Raw genomic sequence first — 25826 nt, forward strand, 5'->3', positions numbered from 1 at the left:
GTCAATAGCCTTTGATATATTTATGCATAATTTCCCACAGAAACTTGTGCAGATCAACGAGAAAGGACAAGTTGGGGGGAATCCCATCTATAATAAGAAAGGCACAACTAAATGGAGGTCTAGTTAAATGAAGAAAGACCTCATTGCTCAGAGACCCAAGTCAACGGGCTGAGCTCAGAGGAGCAAACAAGGACCTCACGCCTATTCCTCAACAGTACTCCCTTCACAAATCATGTCATGCACTGTGCACTGAAGCCCTGTCAAAACAAGTACCTGCTGCTGCATGAAGGTGCAAGAAGCTCTGGGCGTATGTTGCCCATCAGGGGCTGCTGGTGCTTCTGAAATGGCATCAGGCTATGTCTGCTCTTTGGCACTAAAATAATCCTGACTTTTTTAATGGAGATCCAAAGATAAGACCATTTGATGGTCCCTGTGAACGACCGACTCTCAGATGCCATTACCAGCTCGTGGCAAATATTTTGAAGTTTCGTTAACCTTCTTAGTAAGTCTGCTTTGTACCTGTGCTGGTCATTCCCAATGGGTTTGAGGAACATTGGTTTAGGTTATCCCTGAGGCAAAGACGGGTTCAGGAGGGAAGCCCAAAGAGGACTCCTTGATTACGTGAGATTTGCTCTGACAGATTCATTTTCAGTAATTGCATCTGCACACCTGATTTAGGGCTCCTCAGCAGACAGTAGTGGAAGCTGATTTCTTTGAAAGTAAATACCCGGCAGCCAGGACTGTAACAGATGTTACGGATGGGACTAGTAATTCACTTAACTGTGTCTCAAAACCCCTCTTTTCTATACATTTCTCCTCAATATTCTCCTGGGCAATCACTAGCCCTGCTAAATTTGTGGTTCTCATTTAATTCCCTGACATGTTCTTATTTTTTAAAGCTTTATTTTCAGCTATTGAAGGACAAGAAATTGCTTTTGGCCTCAAGCCTTGCTTTCTAGAGAGGTGACAAGAGACTCCACTCCTGGTAACTTCCTCCACTTCCCGGTAAAGGGAATGGTTTCTGCTTCGGCGTGAACAGCTCCGAGCACGTTTCTGAGCCCACCTGTGCTTTTCCACACCAGTCCATGCTCCCGGTGGATGCAAATCTTTTCCTGCTCTGCCAGCGGAGGGCACAGCGCTCAGACCAAACCCTCGCGATAAAGAAGTAACTTTCTTCAAGATGAAAGGCTTGGGTTTAGGCACAGTCGACATATCCCTCTGCCCTAGGGCTTCTTAATTTATCTCTCTCTGCAAACCACTACTGAGCAAGCAGTTAGTTACAGCATGGATAAACTGCCTGCAAGAAAGGAGTGGAGCCCAGCTCTCCTGGCCCAGAGACAGGGAGGGCAAGCAGCACCTGTGCTGAGAGCAAGCACCCCGGGACAGCCCGTGGTGAGGGGGGAGAGGCATCTCTTAGCTGCAGCAGGTCAGACCGCGATGGGGGTGCATGGGCAGCAGGTGGGCCTCCACCAAGGGGTGGCCCCATGCCACAACCCCCTGTCATCACGGTCTGCAAGCTGTCACCTAGCTGTTGGTTACATGGGGCTTCTCCATAGGTTTGGAAACTTCTTCCCAATTTGCCTTTGGGTCTTACCTGAGGGGGTCCCCCGGGCAGGGGGACGAGGCTGCAGGGGGTCAGGGTTGGGGACAGCCCTGGGAGGAGTCACCCAGCAGGCACCGGTGCATCCTCTTCAGAAACAGGCCTGTGGTCATACAGCCCATGGTCATACAGCCCGTGGCATCGCTCGGGTTAGAAGGTTAAGTGCTGCGACGGCACCTCTCGGCGGAGGGGATGTGGATGCATGTGTAGATGCCATGCACAAGCAGTCATTCTTTTCACAGCATTACATCAGAAATATTACTGAAATCATTACAAATTATGTCTGTTGTATAATCTTTTTTTCCTTTACTTAGTTTATAATTACAGGACCTCAAATTAAAAAAGTGTATTGGATTTTTTTTGTCATGATCTATGTTTAGGGCTTGGCAGGATTCAATTTTAATTTCAGCTTCAATGATAACATTTTATTACCTGTGTTCTTTATTTATAGTTACACACTGCTTATTTATACTGGTGTAAATATTTTTCCACTTGCATCCAGGAAAGTGCTATTATCATTGGTTGAAAGAAAAGCAGCCTCCCTCTTTTGAATACCTGGTGTGATTTCAGAGAGATGGGGTTTACAAGTTCATCTACCATCACAAAATGTAGCCCCTAATCTAGACAGAAGAGAAATGACAAATACATTACAAACCCCTTCCTGACAGACCCTGTCCACGCTCTGTTTCCTTGGAATACTGCACAAGGTGACAACATGAATCACAAGTAACATTCAACGTGAGTTTGGACAAGCTAGAAAATGCTCTTTTTTCTTTGGAGCAGGGAGAAATATATTGTGCTATTAAAAACAGAGTTGAGCTGAGGAAAAAGATTGTTTTAAGTATTTTGTGCATTTAGATAACCCAAGAAGATCCCATATGGAATATGAGCAAGTGTTAACAGATCATTAATCAAGTAATACGCCTACTGGAAACAAACCCCACAACAGCTTAGAGAAAACAGACAAAAAGTTAGCCCGTGGTTAGATAAGTAAGTGGATGCCAGTGCTGGAGCATTATTTCAGAGAGGAAGCAGGATGAGGCTGTGGACAGCCATGGATCAGGCATTCATCATCCAGCTCTCCAGTACCCCAGGACCCCAGTACCAATCAGCTGACACCCAACCAGTGGAAAAACTTTCCTGAATCAAGGCTCCTTGCTGGAGAAAGAGAGCATGAGAGCGCCCACCAGGAGGAAATCTCTGGTTTATCCAGGAGAATTAAACCCCAAGATTGCAGTGTGATCCGTGTGGGCATGGAAACCAGGTTTCCGCTGACTCCAGTCAAGCCGAAGGATTCCTCTGCACGGGAAAGCGGTGGGATGGTGGGCCTGTTTTCTCCGTTCCCCCCCCCCCCCAACGGCTGCCTCCCTCCCGAGGCACCGAGGAGGGAGCTCCTTCCCCGCTTCTGCCCACGAGTGGGGCTGTCCAAAGCGGTGTTGCTGGGAAGTCTAGTTGTTGCTCAGTAATGCTGAAAGCTGAGAAATATTATGTCAAAATTTTCATGCGCGAAGGGAAAAGCTTAATTTTAAAAGAATGTATCATAACACAAAATAATTGGTCCCTACATGCAGGAAACATGGGAGTCACTGGTTCAGAGCTGCAGAGCGGGGGAATGCGAGATGACTGCTCCCATCTTGATGCTGATATTTTTTGCTAAATGAATTGGCAGAGTAAAACAAAAAAGCCAAGGCTGTAACTGTTTTCTGTTGCCACCCTAATGGTCCTAAGTGCTCTGAGGAAATTGCCACTAAGCATTTTACCACAAGTATTTGTGGAGCGGGCCTTAAGAATTATTGATAGTAAGAACATAACAGATATTAATGAGCATTTTCACCAAGCTAGTGTACCACTGGAGAATTTACAAGTGCTAATGTGCACTAAATTTGAAAAGTACAATTTTAATTCCATTCTGGAGAGTATTTAAATCTTAAAGAAAATTACCAGCTAACTAAGTAGGGGATCTAAAGTACAATTGTCAGAGCTGAAACATCCTTTACTCCCCACACAAAACCAACCAAGTCCATCAATCTCAAAGTTTTTGTGCAATACTCCATTGCCAGGAACTGTTTTCAAATTCAGATGAAGGGAAAAAACAACAACAATCCTAAATATGCCATTAAAAACTCTGCGTAGTAAACAAGACAGACACTAGATCAGCTTAGAGTCCTTGATTTATGCCAGAGATGCAGCCATGCAGCAGCACGAGAGAGTGGAGTGCTCCAGGACTTGTCTAACAAGATGTTATGTTTTTCCACATGCAGTGAACAGCTCTATATCAAGTCAGAGGCGAAAGCAATCCTCCAAAACCTCCTCACTTTACAGGTTTGGTGGGGATGCCTTTTTGATCAAGTTCAGTTCTTGGATAGGTCCAAATGAATAAGATTTTTTTGGTCTGCCCTGAAATTTGGTGCATCTCACAGAGGGAGGAAGGCAGAAGGTGTGGGCTGGGGGAAGCAGACAGCATGCATCAGTTTGAGGAGATGGTTCTCCCTGTAACAGCTGCTCTTTTAGCATTATGTGCACGGGTGAATAAGTACAGATGTGTGTGAAGATCTGGGGGAAAAAAACATGGTTTCTGAATAAGCTCGGTCTCTCAGCATGTACTCTGCGGTGTCTTGACATCAGTTCACCTTTGATGACGTAATATTGGCAGCAATCCTCAGGAAAGCATCTGGCTGCCTTGGTAGGTAAATGAGTAGCAGCTGGAAAAAAAATGGAGTTCACGTGGGGACAGAGGCATTGAAGGGCTTTCTGAGCTATTGATTTTTTGCACGTGCTCAAGAGAGCACAATGGGGAAACAGATTTTGTGTCAGCTCTGGTTACCCAGAAATTTCTATAATTTGCCATCCAGCCCAGCTGCTAGATTGATTGAACCTGGTTAACACAGCTTAATAACCAGCACAAATTATCTTTGAAGCAAATTATTAAACGTTTGAGAAAAACCTTCTCCAAATCCTTCCTAAAGGGATTTGTATCTTAAGTTGCTACACAAAACATTTTGTGTGAATAATGAGATGTATAAAAGGGGAAAACCAGTGGCGACTGTCATCTGGGATGGCAATCGCCTGGCTACGTGGCCCAGCTACGTGGCCCTTTCTACAGGTGAGTGTCGTGTGCCAGTGGGGTGCTGGGGTTGCTCTTGTCCAGTTCTCCTCCTCTGCCCTCTGCACGGTTGGACCTCAGGTGGTGCTCTGAGCCGTTCAGCTGTTGGGCGGGCAGAGGACACAGCTCCCAGCTCCTCTTTCCCCCATACCCCACAGGTTTTTTGCTCCTGTCCAACCTCCTCCTGCTCATATGGGCATTGCCGTTATTTTAATTTTGCAAGAACACCCGTGCTATTAAGATGCATTTCCAAGCCCCTGTGTTCCTTGGATTCCTTACGTCCTTCCTCGCAAGCACGTACAGCCAGCACACAGGTTGCACTTGCTTTATGGCCGTACCTGCTTCTGCACATGGTGCTGTGCTCACTCCCTCGCTGATGCCTCTAAGTCAAAGGTCCTCTCAAAATACTCCATACGGAGGCGGGGGGCGCAAATTGGCAGTTAACAGTCCTTTTCACACAACTCTTCAAGAAACATCTGCACCCAGGGCCAATTCAAAACACAGCTCTGCCTCTCCGCTCTTAGCTCTCCCTGCTGCTCACTCATGTCTAATCATTAGGACCTGGTCGCTTCAGGAAAGATGAATGCATTGATGGGTTTTTTTTGCGTCCTGTTGTTCATGAATCATTGTTCCTGTCACACAATAACTGTAATTATTACTTTTCTGGACCTTTGGCTGATTATCTTAGCAGAAGAGAAAAAAAAGCAGCAGAAAAGGTGGGGGGTGCAAAATCAGACATCTTGGAAATAAAAATAACCTCTTGCCTCTTGCTATCAGAATTGTTCCCTTTAGGTCAGAGCCCATGTGCACACACACGTGCACACATTGCTTCCTCTACTCCGCAGTGCCTAGGGTAGTTTGTCTAGTCTTAAATTGGCCAAAGTAGATGAAGGGTGGCAGAAGGTTATTTTTAATCTGTTAGTGTGTTACAGGAGACTGTTGCAGCAATGAAGCATAGAAGGTGGGGGAAGGCAGAGGGAAAAAGTAAAATAAGTTTGTTTGAACTAAAGGAGCACATGATGTGAGAATTTCAAAGCTCCTGGTACCAGATTGTTATAGCAGCAAAAAAAGAACTTTTTCCCCCCCCCTTTTCTTCTTCCCTGAGAGGACTGCCCCTACGTAGAACACGGGAGTCTTGACTTGACAGAGTCTGTGGTAAGGGGATAGGGGAGAGCCTCATTCCTGGACTTTTCCAGAAAGCTCCTGGCTGGTTACATAGCTCAGCATAACAAGGAGTGTCACCACCACTCCTCACCCAGGAGCTATGGATTTTGCACCACACTGTTAGCTTGCCTGACCCTGGGAGATGGTGTGACCTGGCCAGATGGGCAATCAGAGGACATCCCCTTCCCAGCTGTCAGGTCCCTGCTATTTCCACTCCTTCCCCTTCAAAATATCAATTTATTCCTGCTTCTCATGCTTACTATGCCTTTTTTTCCCTTTTTTTCTTCACTTTATATAAGAGCATCCCTAGCAATTCAAGACAGGTCCAGCTGCGGTTAATTTGTCATGGAGAAAATAATATCAAATGGAGCAGCGCTGGGGAAACAAATGACCCAGTGCAAAGCCTGCCCCTAATTGATTGATGAAAGGAAAATTAGGGCTGCCTCAAGAAACAATTTCCATAGCAATGGGAATAGAGAGGAAGCTGTGCCATGAGTTGTGGGCGACCCGCCACAGCTCTTTGGCCTCTGAATTGCCGAGCGCATCGGCACCGGCAGCGAGGTGCCGGCCAGCGTGCCGGAGGCTCACACCAGCAGCGGGTGGCGGATGCACCAGATTAGTGTAGGACCGCTCTCCCACCTACGGACCCCCAGAGCAGGGCATTGCAAAGGCTGTGTCTGTGGTTGAGCCCAGTTAGGGGGCTGCGAGCACAATGCTGTACTGTGGGATGGAGATAAGCTTCCATCCCCCTCCCCCCCCCCCCCCCCCGAAGAAACATATGCCATGTTTTGTAGTCTTTTCTCTTCCCTTTGCATTTCTTTTAGGTAAGAAACAAGATTATGCCTCAGCCTAAGTACTGATTGCTATCACTTCAAACGGACTGACTTTCTTTTATCTTCTTTATAACAAAAATCATCCAGGAGACTTCCAAGCAAGAGTTTTTCCCCTTCAGAAAAAGCTCTGCAGGTGCCGTGGGTAATAGGGGCACACTGGCAATTATTAAGACCACGTTCTTCGTTTTTGATGGTTAAGGTTGCTTGCTTCAAAAGTGACTAATGATATGGGGTATATCTAAAATTTTGTTTGTTGACTGGAGATGTCTTAAGGAAGGCTTGCTCTCAGCGAAGGAAGCCCACTGCAGGAGTCTCAGAGTGGGGAACCACAGTCTCCCATGTCGCCAGCTGCTTCTGAAAACCTTGGTCATGCATGTGTGTGTATAGCAAATTTGTGTGTATGGCAAATTTTTTTTGCCAGGCAGGCCAGAAAAAGCAAACTCAAGTTCCTGGCAGCCAAATCGTGAACAAATGTTACTCTTAATTTGGTGTAGTACAAAATTAACAGTTTACAAATTATAATAGGCCTTAGAGAAAAAACAGCTCAAAAAGCAAGAAAAACCCTAATTCTGGACTTGAAACTTGAAAAAACAAATTAATCTATTTTCATAGCTGTCCATTGGGCACACCTTCTCTGAGCTGTACATTTACCAGGGCTTAATTCCTGCTCTGTTATGGCTTGGTGCTGACGGGAATTCGGCACCTAGATAAGAGGAGCCATCTCTCGCAGCACACGGCACTGAAGCTGGCTTCACTTTTGTGCTTTAAACCCTTCTCAAAGCCAGAACGTACATTGCTGCTTTTGGCAACGTTTTGATTGCCGGCTATGACCAAGACTGCACCAGATGAAAAGAAAGGCAAGGCTGACGTGATTTCCTCCACGCTGCCTTTGCCTGGCTCACCTTTTTCAATAGCCGTTCCTGAAATAAGTGACCGGAAAGACTGGTCCCGAAAGAGCCTCTCTCATAATGAGTGGTCTCTCTATTTTTATTGGTACCAGCAGTCTGGAGAACATATAGAAGAAACTGCCTGAAGGGTAGCAGTCTGAAGACAGAGAGAGAAATAAAAGTCATGACATGTAATGCACCAATTGACCTGAAGATGGATTTGTCTCAAAGCAACATGACATATTTTTATCTGCCTGAATTTATGGAAATAAATTTTACAGCACTGCTTTTCGGGGCAGAGAAAAGTTAACAGGCTCCATGGAGCGTACATATTCCAGAAAGTTGGAAAAAGTTGAAGAGCCAGCGTATCAGACACACAACTTAAGGGACAAAAACAAACTGGAGGGAAAGGGAGTAAGTGGAAACAGAGCGGTGCTGAGGATGAAGTTGGTCATTCTACCGCTTGGCAAAAATGTCTACTTTTTTGCTAAATACCCTTTCAAAAGCATCTGCTTTCTGGGTAAAACTGGAGCTTTCTATTGAAAAGCTATTGAAGTATTGCTATGTTTGGAGAATTTTCTGATATTTAGCTTTCTAGTGTAGAAATTAAAATTTGGGGGGGAGGGAAAACATCCTCTGTTGTTGTTGTTGCTGTTGACAAGTTTTAGTAAGAAATCTCTCCTTACCTACCTTCACTGGGGAATGAAAAGCTTGCACTTGATGCAGAGCTAGAGCAAAAGACAAAAAGGAGAATGACAAAATTAGACAAGTCAAAGCATCCTGATTTGTTTTTTTATCTACTCTTTGGTACTTTCTCTTCTTAGCTTCTTGTCTATTTTTTTTTTTTACTTGTCAGGGCTCTTCTTTTAGGCTATCAGCTTTTTGTACGGGGATTGCTATTGAGTTTTCGCACAGGTTAGCATGTTGTGGGCTTGACTGGCAGAAGGTTAAGGGTTACAGCATATGCTAGTCACTGCAGACAGCCAGCTAGAAGGAAAGGTCACCTGGGCAACCCTTTGCTGTAGTAAACAGCGGGGGAGCCCAAACAAGAAGGCTGAAGTATTTGAAGAGCGAGCAGAGCCCTTGTTCGGGAAGAGACTTAGGAAAACAACCGGCAGAAAACCATCACACTCAGCACTCCCACTGCCTGACCGCAATCTGAGCATTCGGTCAGACCCTGGAAGGTGGTGTTGCCGAAGGCTGGTAGTTTTGCTATGTGCCGTTCCTAGCTCCAGCTTACAGTCTTACGTGACATCAACCCTGAGGCAAGACTACCTATCTGCAAGATAAACTTGAGCAGTCTTCCTCAGCTTAAACTCAAGCACCTGCTTTATGACCTTACTAGGTCTGGATGGGCAAGGCCCTCGCGCCTGTTCACAAGTATTTATGGGGAAGGCAGGATGCGCAGATGGAAGTGGCATTGTTTCTAGAGAAAACAATCAGGGCTAATAGGATAAGGACAGATCTGACGTGACAGCGTCAGCTAGAGACAGGGACTGACGCTGCTAGGGTGACATTTTAAATATACTCTTACATGGTTTATTTGCAAAGAACGAACATAATGGTTCTCCAAGAGACGAAGAACTCCACCTGCTCTAGAGATGTAGCTATAGCAACCTCCACACGATTACATTGCTAATCCGCAGGTGTTGAAGAGGCATAGATAGATGCTGTTGAGTAATTCGGCTCCAAATAGATACTTCGATCTGCATAACAGCTTGCATTTATGTCCCAAATATGGATCATTTCCAGTTCTGCAATTCTTCCTTATAAAAGCAAAATTCCCATTCTTTATTTTATAATGGGAGTCTTAAAACTTGCCCGTGCTATCTAACAAGCTAGACAGCTCCACTACTTTTGGGTGAGGTGGGGGGGGGGGGGAAGGAAACCTTTTCATTGCCAAAAATTTCCAAACTATTTCTTGCATGTTTTATCCGAGTGACTCCTCAACGGGAACAAAATAAAACAAAAGTGAATAGTTGTTCTACTTTCCTGTATACATGACGTACTGACAAATCAATTGCAACTTCACATCAAAGACAGTCTATTCCACTGCAGACACTGGCAACAGTCTCTGAATATGTACCAGATCAGACCATGCTTCATTAATGGCCACAACACTGTTGAAAACGTCAAGCTAACGTCTGTCCTGCTTTACTCTCCACGAGACGTCACTGAACTTGGTGGGGATGCCTGGGATGGAAGTCAAGGCAGAATATGGCTCATCATCAAGCAGCTCCAAAGGAACCTGGACCTTTGATAAGCAAAATCTGCAATTCACTGTTTCAACAAAAGGAAAGAATTCAACAGCTCCAAGAGAAAAATGACCCTTCATTGTATTCCCCGCTAATCTGTTGGAACACTCCTTTATGAGGGTAGTTCAGTCACACACTCATCATTTCATGAAAGCTGGTTAAGGACATTTGATGAAGCCTCTAAAGTCTATGTTGCATGCCCCTTTCCTTCTCTCCTTTTTATCCTTTATTTCTTTGCCAACTGAACATCCCACAGCCCAGTTGCTCCCCTCACTTCCTGAAGCAGCCTACACCGCCCTGTTTCCCACCCCCGCTTCATTTATTCCTTTTCAGGCTGCTGTGTAATCACCTTATTTATTTATCTGAATGACTTTGCTGCATTAAAGAACCACAAATCAAAACAGAAAAGCCATCTGAAATACCTCTATGCTTGCAAAAATCAGTGGTCAAAGTCGGATGCTTGCCCTTCACGTGAACTGCATGTATGTGACAGTGCAGTGGGCCACGGCGCCATCACCCACTGTTTTTGCCATGGGGCCCTGCCTCATCCCTTGCTTAGGACGCAGCTCTTCCAGCAACATCACCTTATTGCCAAAATCAGACGTTCCTCATTCTGCCCCTAAGCTTCCTGTCCCGCTGCCTGTCTGCTGGTTTTGCTTTCACCCCTGCCTCCTGCCCTGCTGACCCCCTGTCCCCATCTTGGTGTCCTTCATTTCATGACAGCCCCAGCCCCCTTGCACCCACCACCCCTCCCAGCCAGGCCACCCCTGCTACCAGGAGCCACCAGGCTCCTCCACCTCCCGCCCCCCTGGGACATTTAAGGCTCCTTGTCCCTGACTCCTGCGGCTTTTTCTTTGTGCCTCCCATCACCGTGTGGCTGCAGCCACGAGGGCTACCTGCACCTTACAGGGTTAGGGGACAGCTGGAGGGGGGAATTACAGCATCCCTCTTGGCCACCAAGGGGAAGCGGCGCTTTGGTCTTTGGTGCCTTGGTCCTGGGTGTCCTGCACGCTCGAGCCTTGTGCATTAAACAGATTGGTCCTGCCTGGTTACCCTCTATCAACCGCGCTTCCCACCTCAGGTCATCAGTCTGAAATCACAAACCCCTTCTCAGTAAGGCCATGTTAATTATACTCCTATCTTCTAATTCTTTATTAATTAAATATTCCATCAATTTCTCCATTACTTTGCCTGGGATTGGTATCAAGTAAACTGGACTGTATTTACCTACGTGGTTTCATTTGTCTTGGAATTTTTACACAATAATGACATTGACCTTTGAGAATTTCCCCATTATTTCATGACTTATTAAAAATTTACATACATTGTAAACTTTATAAATAAATAAATATTTATTTATAAATATTATAAATAAATATTATATATTATAAATAAATATTTATTTATGTATTTATAAATAAATACATTACTGCATTGACTCTGGGGGGCCACTTTTGTGGGCCTTCAGATTTCAAAAATGGTAACCCTAGTGCAAGTTGTTCAATATATTTCTTAATTAGTAATATGTCAGAAAATACATTATTCCAAATAGAGAGCAGAAATAATTGTTGAACAGTTTCGGGTTTTTCTTCATCATTATTAATGACTTGGCTGTCTCCAGCTAGTAATGAGACTATGGCATTGATAGTTTTTCTGCTATTATTAATAAGTTTTCAAGAAACCCTTCTCCTTAAACAAAGCCTGACCAGCCATGGACTTTTTTCTGATGTCTTTAGTATCCTTTATCAATTTTCTACACTTCATAAACTCTTAATTATATGGATTTTTATTACCTCCCCCTTTTTCCCCTATGTTGCATATTGCTTTTTAATTCGTTATTCCTGCCTTCATTCTTCCACTGAAAGAGAATGGGCTTTTCACCAATATTATTCAGCTCCTTTACTGTGAAGTAATGGCTTTTTGGCCATTTAATATGTGCTTTTTCCTAATAACTTTTTACACTCAGTTTCACTTGTAACTTTTCTCAGTTTGGGGAACTAGTGTCTTTAAGTACCGAGCGTATGTGGTACTTGGAGTTACACAGCTTGTCAGGACAGTAATGGCAGCTGTCCCTCGGCAGCCTGTGCTTTCTGCTTCCGCACAGTTTTCCTTGCCACACAGCCCAATGCCGAAGGAGGACACCAGTCCGCGCCCGGACCGGGGCTGCAGAGGGCCTTGCCTCCCTGAATGACACCGGTTTGGTTTCGTAGCCAGGTGCAGTTTATGAAGCAGTTCCCCGACACAGAGGCAGAGGAGGTTTGCTGCCTCCGAGATGCCTGCCGTCCCCAAACCAGTAACGGTGGAGAATGTGCCACCTCCCCTCCCCTCCCACAGCCTGTGCCCTGCCCAGGCAGGTTTTATCCAGTGCTTTTAACACTGCCGTCTTACAAAGCCTTCCAGGCGGTTTCAGTAGGCCAGTTATACTGGATTTCTTCCCATCGGTGACTACTTTCAGTTCCTCCTGCTTGTTTTCCAAACTCCTCGTGTCGGCCTATAAACCCATGGAAAACAAGGGCTCTGGTGACGAAGGAGGTGGGAGAGGGTCTCCGGCCAAGGGGGAGCCCCTGATCCGCATAACCCCGTGGGAACGGGAAGCTCGGAGGGAGGAAGAGGCTGGCTCAGAGGTCAGGCAGTGCAGAGCTGAACTGAACTCTCCTTCTTAATCCTCTGCCTCGACTGCAAGAGTTATCCTTCCTCCTGAATTGGTTTCGATCTGTATTGCTCCCAGATGTGCAGAAGTGTTATCATCTGCCGATTTACGGTAACAGAAGTGTTTTTAGCGAGCCCAAATAGCCTCTCAGTTGTCTAGTTGAGAGGGAAATGTCATATATTGCTGAAGGAAAATTTTAACTTTCTCTCTGTATGTGCATGCTAGCCCATAGCAGAAATAGTTCCAGCTAGAAAAATATTATCTTGGGAATCAAAATTTTCTTGTTTGAGAGTGTTATTTTTCACTTTGCTTGACACTTCAAGTGCAAGGTCATGTGGCAAATCATTACACCAGCAATGTTTATCTCCGTTTGAAGAACTCTGTCAAGAATTGATTTGAAAAAGGTTTGGGTAGTACCTTTTTTTTTTTTTCCTTGACAACAGCTCCATTATTCAAAGCCTATTTATGCAAAATCATTTGCTGCGGAGGTATCTTCATTTTAATTGCAGAAAGAAGCCCTTTTTTAAAAAAAAAAAAAAGGAAAACAGCCAATATTCTTAAAGCAGGAATAATCTTTTTTAAAGTGATAATGTTAAATCGTAGCAGCCCCACTCCCATGGATTCTATCAGAAAATCAGGGAAATATTGTTTAGAGAGACCTCTGGAGATCACCTGGGCAAACCTCCTTCTTGAAGTTGGAGCAGCATCAACCTAGTTCGGGCCAGCCTGTGCACTCCCACACACACACAACACAAACATGCACACGTTTCTGTCTATCTCTGTATGTATGCACATACACACCAAATCACAAATTTTATTGGCCTTCACTATTTTAAGTAGTTTTTAAAACCTTACACAGGTGCCGTATCTTAGAAATACAGCTTTTAACACCAGCTGGTTTCACTCTGCTAAGTGTTTTATCTAGAAGATTAGATTACACACCCTAGGGAAGAAAGCCAGGTAGCCACATTGTACAGCAGGTAAAGTGCTTTGGGCTCTGTATTGTGTCATTACGACCAATACAAGGAAGCAGCAAGACTTACCTTAATCTTGCTGATCGCCTCAATTAACATGGTCCTATAGTGTCCTCCTTGATATCTAATCCCCACAGTTTCTTGTTCTATGCATTTTGCTCTGATAATGTTATCAGATCATTGCTAAGGGTATAAAAGTACACATTAAGTAAGTGAGGATGCGGCAGTTATTGAGAGAAGCCACGTGCTTAATTAACATGGAAATCAAGCAATGGACTATTAAGTCTTTCACGTAAGGGAAAGAAAAGTACTAGATACAGGCCCTAAAAATAAAAAGTAAAAAAAAAAAAAAGGAAAAAAGTGCACAGGGAAGGAGGCTACTTATAAACAGAATTCAAAAGCAATGCCATTCATAACAACCTGTCTGCTCCTGGCAAACAGTTTCATCATTTGGAAATAACTTTTCATACACAGCAACATAAGCAAGCAGCAAAAAACAGGGGGGCTGTCCTCCCACATCTCACACATCCAAGACGTAGTGACATTATCTTTACACTCACGGGACTTCTCCTTATTCCTGAGGGTAGCCTCTACTCCCAGAGCCACCCTGGGTGCATTCCTCAGTCATGCAAAGACAAATAAAGATGAAGATTCAGATCCAGGGAACTTGATGAAATTATGATCTATGCCTTTCCAGCCAATTCTGCAAATGATGCCTAGCATAAAGATTGCTGTGGTTAAAAAAAAAAAAAAATAATTAAAAAATTCCCTGGGAGAAAGTAAAAGTCAGTTTGGGAGGCTGACAACCTTGAACTGGCAACAAGCGCTGCTACCAGAAGCAATCCCGTGGCTGAAATTGCTTTCTGCTCTCTGATGTGCCATCTGATGCTCTGGACAGCTTTCAACAAGTGTCCCAGGGCCAGGCTGCCGCAGCGAGCAAGCGCAACCGTTGCAGTGAGAGCCCCCGTGTGTCCTTCCCCTGGGCAGCGGGGAGGCAGGCCGTGCTTTTCCTCCCCAGCCGTGCACCCTGCAACGAAACCTCATCTCAGGGATTGCGTCCCCGTCAGTATGAGCTTTCTTTCCTCTGAAGTCTCATGATGAAAGCCTCTGGTGACTGCTTCAGTTTAGGGATTTTCCTTCTGTTTCCATGCCCCATCCCACCCTCCCCCCAGCGCGCAACACACGGGATGGTGTTTTGGAGAAGAAGGGTGGAGCGTGACATGTTCGTTTCAAACCCTGCATATTTAACCACGTGAATCCTTAAATATTTTATCTATCTGGATCAATCTTTTAAATCAGCTCAGTGCTTACACCTCGCGGGGTAACTGCCATGAAAGAGAGCAGCAGAGACTCTGATGGTGGATGACTGCTGCAAAGAGTTTTTCCTCTCCTCTTTCCTCTGCCAAAATTTTAAGCGATGTACACTTGTTTCTGAGCTAGGAAACCTACTCTGTCTTTTGTATTGCCTTTCCTAACCGACTTCTTGACTATATGTTACAGTGACGTGCCAGGACAGCACCGAAAGGAAATATTTCTGGAGGAGGAACACAGCCTTCTACTAGTGAAATCGTATGTAAGAATATCCCATCCTTACTACTCACAATGCAAACAGCACCTCGTTTGCATTTCTGTCGTTTAAATGTAGATGATCTAAGATAAGTCATTGTCAGATGCCTGTAAACATTGATGAGTGCTCTGGGACCTGGTTTGTAACCACTTCTTTCTCTTCTGTCACAACCTGAGAGCTGCAGATTAGCAGAGATGTCGATGGAGCTTCTGGGAGGGAAATGCATACCTTTGCTTAGTGGGTGACAGCAAAAGAAAAGAAGAAAGTTAGGAAAGAAAATTTCCAGATGAATAATGAATCGAGCCAGGTTGGAGGCTGGTGAATCTTAATTAGAAATCTGACATATCGGTGGCCTCCCGTCTTTGCTCTCCCTGCACTCGAAGGGATGCTCGGTAGCAGCTGCGTGTCTGCGTGGTCCCCCACCTGTTGGTGACCATAATGCCAGCGATGGAGCCTCTTGTTGGACCAGAGTGAGACACAGTCACCCGGGCTGGGGACAACACTGCTGTTTCTGTCATGCAGATGAAAGGACAGAGAATGTGCCAGCAAAAATGATGGGGAAAGGTGACTCTGTGGCCACCCCGCCTCCCTCCAGAGGTTATCAGCAGGTCTGGTGAATTGCATTCATCTTGTCTATTGTGAATAGATCTTGTCATTTCTTCTTTCTGCTTTTATTTTTTTTCCTAATGGGAGTTTCAACACTCCCATTTGAGATGTCTTAGTGCAGTGCCTGAAGTTAAAAGGAAGGGAGTGAGAACATCAATCTGCATCTCCTCTCTCCTGCGGAGAGTTGTCATCAGTCATTTTGTCCGGACTAGAAGGTGAGGGACAGCATGACCTAAAGGGCAGCCCCAGAACTAGGAGGCAGGTGAGGTTCTCCCAGACTGCTCTGTGAGAAGGTCATGTCCTTGGGCCTCAGTTTCTCCAACTCTAAAATGAGAAAAACATTTATTGCTCCAATTTATTTCATGTTTTAGAGGAAAAGTACTCCGTAAGTGCTATGGTTTATTATTCTAATGTGACTGTAAAATCATGATGTCTTTATTGCAAAATGATCTTTAAAACATGAAGCATTAGGATGGTGACTGAAATCATTAGTATCAAATTGTTCTGCTTTTGCCCTGTCACATTGATACTTCAAAGCAAAATTGTCTCGTGGGCGTTTATAAGATTTTATGAGGATAACTTGTCTTTTCAAACCTTGTTGAGGGGAGAAGGCAAAAAAGCCCCCAGATGTTTTCTTAATGAAAAAGGACTAGGGTTTCTGCCTGTTTAATTCTGAGGCTGTCCTTTAATATTTAAATTCCAAACCCACTAACAATCAATGTGATGAACGATCAGCGTGATGAAAATGAGCCTCCAATTGTTCAGAAGTGGTGCAGGCAGATGTCCCCACACCTCGGTCCCATCCAAGGCTGTTGAGCTCACCAAGACATTGAGGGGGGGATGGCCACGGTGCCCCATCCCTCCCTCTGCCGGCAGAAGGGGAGTGGAGGTGTCTCTGCTCCCTGGCGCGAGTGCCTGCTGGCAGGGACCACGTTTCACTGCTGCGTTTGGGTGCCTGACACTTAGCACAGAAGCCACGTCCACGATGCAGCTCTCTTGGGCATGACCTCAGCAGAAATACAGTATAAACAAGATGGCATTGTGCACTGCGCAGCTGCTGGGCTTGTAAAGCGTCTGGTTCTCCAGAACTGTCCCATCTTCTCTGTCCTACAGGTTATATTCCCACCAGGTTAACAAGGGTTTGAGTCTGTGTCCTCCCCCTTCATCCTTTTTCAGGCTGAACTGCATCTCAAAATCATGTTTCCTGTTCTGGCAGAAAGTCCAGGTGGCATTTCAGCAGGCTCGGTGAGTGCACTCTGCTATGTGGGGACAGACCATGAACAGCTTTCCTCCATCAACAGCTCCGCTGGGGCAACTTTCTCACTCTCCTTCAACTTGTCATTCCTGGACCTTCCCTTCCCTGTGTACGCGTTTTGCAGATCATGAACACGCTTGTGGTTGCCTGTGGTTGCCTTGTTTTGACCCAATCCACATGCGCAAGGAGGGAAGCTTTCTTCTCCTGCTCACTGCACACGGCATGGTACTACCACGTTCCTTTTTCTTTCAGCTGAGTTATTTAGCAAAAAATGCTACTGGCATTATTGACTGTAACCCCACCACCGCCCACAGCAGGAAGCGCCTGTGGTCCCCGAAGAAGTGCAACCCAAAGGGACTGCACAAAGCTGGCAGAGGGATCCGAGTAGGACTGTTTCGAGGTCTCCAAACTATAGTGGACATCCCATAAGCAAAGGTGGGGAACACGGCAAGCCACCAGGTACAGGGAGGGAAGAGACAAGTACTCCTGCCCTAAACTCTTCCTCAGGTTTTCACGAGTTCATCTCTGGCTCTATAATCAGATTTCCAAAGTCCACATGGACGATTTCAGTTTTTGAGAACTTGTTTTCTGTAGGGTTTCAGGGAAGTCCCTTTTTGCTGAATTGTGGTACATAGGTCTGCAATGCACAGCAACACTTGTGAATTTATGTACCTAATGTCACAAGTGAAGTCCGATGAAGAAAAGACCAATACTATGGCTCTGATGCAGCTATTGAGTATGACTACTATATCTAGTTTTGTGGCAAACCAGTTCATTAGCATTTAAATTGATTCTTAAATATTTTCCTAGAAATTCACAGCAATATAAGCCTTAAATCCAGGACTGGTAATGTTGTGATTTTTATGTCTAATTTTAGACTTAATTTTTAGTCCGATAGATCATGATTATATGGCCATGCAATTTCAGAGAGCTGCTTTAAAATGCACAGATTTGTGTTTTGCCTCTAATGAGTAAAAGAAAAAAAGAAAAAAGGAAGTAGGCATTACCCTATGTCCCTATGAAAAACTGATGGCAAGTCCTGAAATTCTTGGACATAAACACCTCATGCATCCTAGTTACACGGCTTACAAATTAACAGCCTAGACTGAAGAGATATCTTTTAAGCTGTGTACAGGATACAAAATATAAATCAAAAGGACCCGGACAATCCTGTGAGTTGAATGGCATAGACGTCAGCCAGTGAATACCTACATTGTTCCGAACTTGGTGTAAAATACAAGTGAAAAGGGTTGAATGGCCTCCGCCCAGCCTCTGTCCACACCTGATGGCATTCAGCTATCACGATGCTCTCTCTTTGACAGCACCTGCCCGACCAGTGCCTCCGGCTGGAGAGGAGCAGTGGTGGTGGCTTGCAGGGGGTAAGTCACGCTCACGATATGTTGACGTTGATCGTGTGTGGACATAAGCAATGCCCCTTGCCTGTCTCAGCTGTATACTTCAGGCCATTAGTTTCTCTGCTAAACTTCACCACCCACCCCGGGAGCGTTAAACAAAATGTTTCCTATGGGTACAAAAAGGCAAAACTCACCATAAGCCAAACTTGTGTGGCTTTTCAGTGACCTTTGTGATTGGGAGTACGTTTTCGCTCCGTTTATTTGATCCTGTCAGATAATGTCACCCCACGTCAATCCTTCTGAGTTCTGTGGTTTCGAGAGGTGGGGTTTTTCCAGCTGTGGTTTCCATGGCTGAGTACTCTGCTGCCACTTACCTCGGTCACGACTGAAATGGGAAATTCTTCAGAGACTGATAAGTTAACAAACGGACACTTTAGCAATGTTGCATTGCTCATCTGCTTGAATCTGTATTTTAATTAGCTTGAGGAAGATATAAAGCCTGCTTTTTCAGGTGTGAGTTACTACAAGACCCTGGGGGAAAAGAAAGAAACTGTTTAAGGGAAGGAAGTGCTTGTGCTATTATAGCGACAGAAGGCTGACTTCACTCAGTCCTGCCCTGTTGACAAGCGCTGCTAACGTTGTATATGAAACACCCCTTCACAGGCTTCTTTGGGAGCTCTGATGTGGGAACCATCTTAGATGGTGAAGTACCGCAACACTGACAATCGCACATCTTCGGTATGGCATTAAAAATAAAAAAGTTGCTTGAAAACATCCTTGTTGAGTATTAGTTAGTGAAGACATCTGACTTTGGTGTGAGAAAGGCTAGGTCAAGCTCTACGTGTTTCTTACATTTAACAAGCATTGCTGTAGGGAATCTAAGGGTAGAGAGAAATTACTGTCACAGAATTTTATTTTATTGAACTAAATCTTCAATACAAAGGGTGTGACCGCAATTTCTCTTTAACAATAAAAGTTTGATTATGAACTGAATGTCACCAGTTCAGCAGAGCGCCTTTCACTAAGTGCTAAAATCACTTCCTTGCCAGGAACATATTTCTGTTCATTAAAACATTAGGCTACTTACACCGGGTTTTGTACTGTATCAAAGGGGACACTGCGCAGCCAAGAGATTCACATTTCCTCTCCCACACTTCTTCTACAAGACTCACTGTACTTGTAAAAATCACAGTTAAAAAACTCAGAAAGTTATGTGAAGAGACGAGGTTAAATCAAAAGCTTACAAGCAAATCCTCTTGATGTGATTTGAATTCAAGGTTACATCCAGGTGTTCCAGATCATTCAAATCAATCCATGACTCTGAACCTTTGAAAAGGATCTGATCCCAATGGGATTGTGAACTTTGCATCTTTGACTACCTATATGGTTTATTATAAAAGATAATGCATTTATTTCCATGAACCTAGCCCAAACGTCAGTACAGTCAACAGGAACCTCACCACTGACTTCAGTGGACTTTGAGCCAAAACTTATCACATATTACCAAAAAAGAAAAAAAACCAAAACCAAAACAAATCAAATGAATGATGGGTTGTTCTAGCTCCAGAGAGCACAAAGTGGCTTGTTTTATGCTCACACTTCCACCTTACCTCCCAAACCTGTCTGTTTTGTGCATCTTGTGGAATGTCATTTTTCTTAAACTCTTTTTTATAGGTCTGCCATAGGAATAAAGTAAAAACAAAACCTGCAAATGCAGAGCCGTGCATAACTCTAACACCGTAATTCAGGGTGCTAGGTTCAGGGCTTCATGCAGACTGGTGCAGGGACCAAGAGGAGTGCTCCCTCCCTGGTTTGAACAAGGGTTGGATTAGGCCCTTCACTTTGAATATACCTTTGTCAAACGGTTCCCAAAATCGGGCAACTGAGCTCTTTCGGTGCTAATGTTTCCCTCGTCCAGAGGTGTCTGACATCATTTGTTGAAAGATGTTCCCCTCGCTCACAGCCGCGGGAGAGGGCTCGGAAACAACTCAATGTGTCAGAAGGAAAACTTGTGGAGGTGCCTTGCACATCCCAACCTAAGGTGAAACAGATCCCTTGCTGAATATAGCCAGAAGGATTTGACCATAAAAGGACTGTAACTATCTACCTAAATGATCTTGCTAATATCTCTTTCTCTCAGTGACTACATCCTTTTATATCTTATATAGCTGGTGTACCAAATGAATAAACCTTTTCTTCTGATAGCCCATTAGGTATGCTTTTGAGGTACAACCTCAGTAATGACTTCCTTCCAATGTAATTGGATTTTAATTACACATTTAAGGCCAAATTCTTTCCTGGTCTATCCCAACTAAAACTCTTTGAAACCTTATTAATTTTAATTAAGTAGAAGTTGGTGCAAAATTTCTAGCTGCTGAATTTTGCATTAAAAATTCTAAATTCATTTAAACATGGATTTAATTTCCATAAGCATTTCAATTAGTAGTGTGCTTCCTCATTTAGTCTTTCAGGGCAATAACATGAAATATATGAAACATAAAGTCCTTTCCAACAGATGGTGTTAGGACATAGCCCACCTTTAAATGCTTCCCATGTGCCACAGCTACCTGAGGGATCTTTGCTACAGGCCCTAACAGGACTTCTGTCTTTTTAACACCAGTAGCAGCGGTACTCCATAAGGGATGGTAGAGATTGCTTTTGAGTTCTTTTACTCAAGTATTTCTGTATGCTCAGTTCCGGAGGAGGGAGGGCCAGGCACAGGGTCTGTGTGGGAAGCCTTCCGAGGTGGCATCAGGAAGCATACAGCAAGAGGGTGACTTGAAGCTGGAGATAAATTGTCCCTTTATAAGAGGTGGGACAGAGCTTATGTCATCAGCTGGTGTGGTACGTACATCACTGCAGCAGCAGCCTCACTAATGAACTGCCCCATTGTCCAGGCAAAGAAAGACAGCCCGGAAGCTGGCAGGCAAGCTGCCAGAAGGGACTCGGGTCACTGAGAGCTCGAAAAGTCAGTCTGAAGTCTCCATGTGAGCATGGATTCAGCAGAGGGAAGAACTGAATCGATACATGGAGTTGGCCCTGAAAGACAGTGAGAAAACATGGAAGTAAAACTTTTTACTGTCTCACTGAGCAAGGAGGACAAGAAGTGACCTGAGAGAGACTATTTTCAAAATAATACTTGGAACAATTGAACCATTGAGAAAGTTATTTGAAGACTTGACCTGGACAGAATAAGGCTGTAGAGGGATGCAGTAACTGTGCTCAAAACCGAGAATAAAAATAAGGGGCAATAGAGCCTTATGTTTCAGATGTAAGATCTCTGACACTATGTGTATCTTTGGAGACATAGTGGAGCCCCTAATTAAAAACAGAGTTTCTTGCGGGATTCCAGCCTGCAAGTGAAATTATTGAGAGAAACGGATCCTGCCCTGGAGAAATTAGCCAGCATCATAAAGAAGTCACTGCTGTGTGCTCAGACAACTATAACACATGTCACTGGGACTCTAAAGCTCTCAGGTGAGCAGAGGGTACTGCCCAGCAATGTCTCTGGCAATACACTGAGCAGGGCATGCTGTGCAGAGTACCACACGGCTGGCTGTCTGCAAAACCTTTACGGCCCAGAAGGGAGGCTCCAGCAATTGCTATAACTTAGTGCCCACGATGAGCACTGCAGGATGTGCCTGTCCTAACTCCCAGCATCTTTCTTAAATAGCCACCCAGTAGTTCCAGCAAAGATCTGACACTGTTTATCCAACATATGCTGAACATGGGGGAGACAGGCTTGCCTGAGCAGAGCCACAGAGCATATTCTCTGGCCAAGCTTGAGTGCCCACAGCGAACACTGTCAGACAGGGAAAACAGCAATCTGTCAGGGAGGCAGCCCAGCCTGACCCCTGGAAAAAAAATATGGACAGGTCTGTTTGCTTTTAACAACAGGAATGAGTACAGCCACCACAGCTCGTTGCCCCAGCTCCATGGAGACTGGCTGCCTTGGAGCAGCATTCTAGTTTTTGGGAGCCATAGGTGCAAAGGGAGTGAGATTGCAGCTTTTGATCTGGGGCAAAACAGTGGTGAAATGTGATTTGAGCCTGAATGATGGAAGGAAAAGTCGGCCTAACAGAAATTCCTGGGAGAGGAGTTAAAATAGCAGGAGACAGAGCTGGATCTGAGCAAGACAGAAGACAGATTACAGTCATGCTGGCCATGATACACTGCATAAAATAGTGTGCGACAACAGGTCGGAAGCTTGGTGTGAGTTTTAGGGGCGCATCTGTAATTGCTAGTTGTGCACAAAGTCCCATGACACAAAGAGGAAAGCCAGATCGTATGCATGTCTGTCAGACCCTTCTAAAGCCTCTCCAGTTTCAGTCCAAACACAGAGAGGATGTGATGCCAGAGGGGCAGGGCAGGGCAGGGCAGCCTCTTACCAGCCTCTGCACCAGCCTCACAGGAATCCTCAATGCCAAAATCACCAGATTTGTCATTTCTAAGGTGGTATAGACAGATAGAGGACACAGGAAGCCTGAAAACCATTTAGAGATTGAAAAGTCCGAGAAAACCCTGGAGGTGTTTGTTATAAGCAGTATCATTTACTGTTATAACCCATGGCATTGGCCAGATGTTACAAACCTTGTCATGTGAAAGAGCCCAAGCAGCTGATGCCACCCTCAGGCCCAAGAGGAGAAGGTTACAAAGAGTTTCAGCTGGGAAGGTCTTGAACAGACAGGAGACTGCTATTCGAGACCTCCTATCTGAGATTGCACAGCACCTGTAACACCAGATCACCACAGCCTCGAAAAATCAGTACTCTTCCTCATGAGGGGGTAGCCAGCTGCAGACCAACCAGGAGAGAACAGCATCTACGCTGTGGATGCTACCGGCAAGGCAAAGCCAAAACTGAAACATTTACCAACATGAAACAACAGAGTTGCTGATGAGTCAGGGGAGAACTGGAGGTCGAAACAGCACAGGATGTCCCAGGGGCTCTCCTGAATTAGCGGACTGTGAACAATTAAATAGGTATATTTTGTTAATGCTTGCTTCATATTAATGTTTGTTGTTAATGTTTGTTGTTTGGTTAACAAAGATGAGAGGAAAGGTAGCCGTAGGATGCTCTGGCACAAGGCAGCTGGAGCTCTCTCTTTGGGATTGCAGGGTCCCTGTGACACGCGGATCTACCGACATTGCTTAAAGCTGGCCTCTGCCAGGCACCTGGACCCTGCGTGGTGGCTGAGCAGCACGGCTACAGCGTCGTCTGCAGCTGCAGTACCTCTGAAAACAGCTTTTTTCAATTTCATTTTTACAAGCAACAAAGTACTTTTTGGCTGTTGCTCAGCTTGTGTTACCTGACATGCCAGGCATTCCCGGCAGCCGGGAGGAGAGTCAGGCAGTGAGGAACTACTCTGTGTACTGAGCTGAACTTACTTTCTTGTTTTGTCAAGTTTTGACAGGCAGGTAAATTTTTTAAAGGTGATACTTGCCTCTAAATGCAACATGTAACTCATTTTGCTGCTGTCTTTCCATCTAGTGTGCTATGCTTAGGGGCACAAAGGATCACCAGTTAATGTGACTCTGAGAATTAACAAGGAAATATGTGCTTTTCTATCAGAGAAAGAGTGGCTTGAGTTAAAATATTTCAAGGTATTGTGCAGTTCTGTCGAAGTTTGAAGCTCACTGTTCCTCACCTGCTTAAATAAAGAGAAGTTGAGCTTAATGGTATAGTTCTGCATAATTGAAAATGCACAAACACAGGAAGAGAGACAGAAAGAGAGAAAGCTAACTGGAAGCAGTTTCCCAGTATGTGCAAGCCACTTGAGCTTGGCCAACAGAACCTACAGTTTCAAACCATTTAGGCACTTTGGAAAATTTGATCTGGTTACGAAACACGCTTACCGGGCAGCTGCAACGCCGGTCAATACTCTGTGCTGCAGCCAGCCCTGGGGAAATAGGGGTCTCGCGGCAGCCTGCAGCCAGTGTCCTGGGCGGCTTCCAGTCCTCGCCTCCGTCCAACAGTAAATAAAAGCACAGTGAAGTAAGAACAGCTCATGCCAACGCCCAAAAGCTGATGTTGAAAGGAGGAGCATGAGACCAGACAAGCGCAAGCAGCATCTCCCCTCTCCTCCAAGTACTTTGCAGCCATTTGTGGCCCAGACACATCATGAGCCAGACTCGTTTTCTGTGTATTTAGTAGCTCTCAGTGGGTTTTCTCTTCCATGAATTCATCCAGCCTTCTCTCAAGGCTGCACTAGTGATCAATGTTTTCTAAGCAGCCAGTCACACCGAGGAAGAAGGGAATCAATATTCACTTTGGACTTGGCCTCTCCAGTCCTCGGCTGTTCCCTTATGTGTCCCTGTGTTAACAACTGCATATGAGAGAGAGGAATGAGATCAGCAGCTGCCGGGAGGGCCCTGTGCCATAGAAATTTCCAAATAATATTTGTTCTTTGTCTCTTAAGGACATAGAGTGCAGCTGACACTCCCGTCCTGTTATTACGCCTTTTTCTGTGTATGCAAATAGATGCTAAGTTAAATGTAAGGAAAAAAATCAAACGAAAAGCTCACAAATGAAACCAAAAAGGCAAATCAACAGGAAAAGTGCATTGCTGAGGTTTTGTTTGATGTACATATATATGCTAGTGTTTAGGAATATGCAGAAATTGCAGATGTGACTTAATCCTTCTAAGACTTTCTGCTAGTTTCTCCCTCTGCAAAATAAAAGTCAGTGGAGGAAGAATGGTATGAAAGAACTAAGAATCATGATGTCACGATGGTCAGTATTATTGATGTTTTTCCTTTCACATTTTAATTTGACAGAATTAGCTAAACACATTTCCTAAAAGAATGAACCCAAATTGGATTCAGTTGAGTTACTGAGTGAAAGAATGAATTATTTTCTTAATTTCCCCCAGGAAAGAAAGGTCTCTGCATTACTCGTACATGCCATCAAACTCAAACAGTGTGAAGAAGTCTCGAGTTACTCAGCAATGAAATGTTGTGGAGTAAATGGGAGGCAATCATTAAAAACCCTCATCTGAGCAGCAAAGGAGAAAATTCCTTCGTGAGACACGTAGGTGACATCATCCTGGGAACAGCCTTCCTGCAGGTGTGGGGCTTCTCTGCAGATATTCCCCAGGAGAAGTCTGCACATCGCGTGCCAACATGGCTGTAGATTTATGTCTTTGTTTTCTCAGAAATATGGAACTTTGTAGATTCATTGATTTTCAGTCTAGAATTAAACATTACAATCATGTTGTACATCAGTCCTTACAGGCTTGCCACAGACTTTTAAGTTCTTTCCTCAAGCTCATATTTTCTAGCTGAATTGAAGCATGTCTTCTGCAAGAAAAAAAAATCCAGCCTTGATTTAAAGACATCAGGTGTTAGTAACTGTCAGACAGAATCTGATTCCTGGTCTGAGTTGTCTTGTGGTTTTCATCATGTGGTTCATTGGTCCCTGGGCATCTGTGGACTACCTCTAATGCCGTCATGAAATGTGATTGAGGAAATGAAGTTCTTGGTCTCTACATAGCAATTGACCTGTGTAAAATGTCCTTGAAAGCCTGTATTTCCAGTGAAAGAAGTTGAAGGATCTATAAATTTGAAAAATTACTTACCTA

Source organism: Pygoscelis adeliae, unplaced genomic scaffold, assembly GCF_000699105.1.
Source record: "Pygoscelis adeliae isolate BGI_AS28 unplaced genomic scaffold, ASM69910v1 Scaffold78, whole genome shotgun sequence".
Lineage (NCBI taxonomy): Eukaryota > Metazoa > Chordata > Aves > Sphenisciformes > Spheniscidae > Pygoscelis > Pygoscelis adeliae.